Below are 1926 nucleotides of genomic sequence, written 5' to 3'. Positions count from 1 at the left end.
TATATTATATTGACAGGATACTGTTACTGACTGTTTTATTTATTTACACTTACTGGAATGAACTGTTCTATTTTAAGAAATCTCTCTCTCTCTTATTTCAACTTATTATGTATGTTGAATTTGATGCCTTTTATCGTTATATCTTATAAAGCAATGTGTCAATACAATGCGGAGTTATTATGACTTGTGTCAATAACAATGTGTCAATCGCGTGTACTCTAAACTATGTTACTACGAAAAATTTATCACCAATGTTTGTGACTCGTCGCTAGTTTGTGTACAATTATTCGCAATGACGCTAATATACTAGAGTGTGATAACAATAATAGGATGCCAAAATAATCCCAAGTTATCTATCACTAAATATAACACGACGGTTAGTAGACTCCTTTTATTATTATTTGTTTTTAAAGACTCACTTTTCAGAACATAATATATAAGTGGTTTTCGGTAACAGTAATATGCCAAAAATGCATTTAAAACAAATCACTATGCAAAACAAATCACGATGTCTATAGTTACTATGTGATGCCCAACTCATGTAAAAGAGAATAATGAAGGATATATTTACCAACTCAGTTCGTGGCTGGGACCTCTCTCTTGTTCAATGGTTGTTCAACAATTGTAATTAGGCATTGAAGAGTGTTTAACAGTGATGTCTGAAATACAAAACAATAAAATATCGTAAGATTTACAATAGTTACAAAATGTGTTCACAACACTGAGTGATTGGATGATAGGTGAATGAATCGTTATGGAATGTAAACATATTGAAAACAATTCATGAATGAGGCAAACAACAAAATGAAATGAGTGATATAATAACAAAGTGGACAAGGAATGAATGAATGAATGAAAAACTGAGTGAATAGATGAATGAATGAATGGATCATGTATGAATGAAAGAATGAAGGGAGGAATAAATGTATGAATGATTGGATAAATGAGTGAATAAACGAATGAATGGATGAATGAATGAATGAATAAATAAATGAATGAACAATGAATGAATGAATAATTTATAAATGAATAAATAAATGAAGGAATGAATCAATAAAATGCTATTCAATTTGAATGAAAGAATGAATGGATAAATTGCTATTCCTTTGAAATGAAGAAATGAAAAAGAAAAAAAAATAATCTTGTAAATAGGGAGTTCAATTAAAATATGATCAAGTGGGGCAATTAAGAGTTTTACAATTTCAACTTTAAAGTTAGATGAAATAGATATATGTAACTAAATAAATTCAATTCTTTATATGTGTCCCCTCCAAAATGTCATGGTCTCAAGTGAGTAAAGAGCTACTCGACTATGCATAAAGATATATGTAGAATGAGGCCCCAGAATTTACTAGTTACTATAAATGAAAAACAATTAACGATTTGTTTACAATGAAATAAAAATAATGATGAAATTTAATTAAAAGAGATAAACAGTGATCGTGGCAGTTACAAATAGAGATGTGAATATATTACGTAACTTATGATAATATGTCAGGTTCTTAAGTTTACGTTTCCAGGCAGTTGACAGGCTTGGATGATATATTCGTCTGATAATAGGCTCGGGCTCGTAAAATTCCACTTCCAGGCAATTGGTAAGGGGTTATTGTGTAATTCCTTGACAGCGGGCTCGGGTTTGATCCTTGAAGATTATACAATCAAAGTTAAAAGCTCCGGCGTCTTAATGGTGTAGATATAATATCTACAAAGTCCCAAAAGATAAAAATCTTCCAGTATATATAAGGAATAGAGCGACTGGCCGTCCGGCATAGATTGTGGAGAGAAGTGAGTGTCGAATGTTAGACCTATCAGCTTTTATAATAAGTGGCTACGTGACAGAATGTAGAACGAAAAGTATTCACTAATTAGAAATTAATTCGAGGGAAGGCTATAAAAGGAAAGACGATCTAATATTAGAAGGTAAAG

Source organism: Berghia stephanieae, chromosome 8 (genome assembly GCF_034508935.2).
Source record: "Berghia stephanieae isolate SIO BIC M18660-M18661 chromosome 8, UCSD_Bste_1.3, whole genome shotgun sequence".
Classification (NCBI taxonomy): domain Eukaryota; kingdom Metazoa; phylum Mollusca; class Gastropoda; order Nudibranchia; family Aeolidiidae; genus Berghia; species Berghia stephanieae.
Note: the sequence above shows the minus strand (reverse complement) of the source record.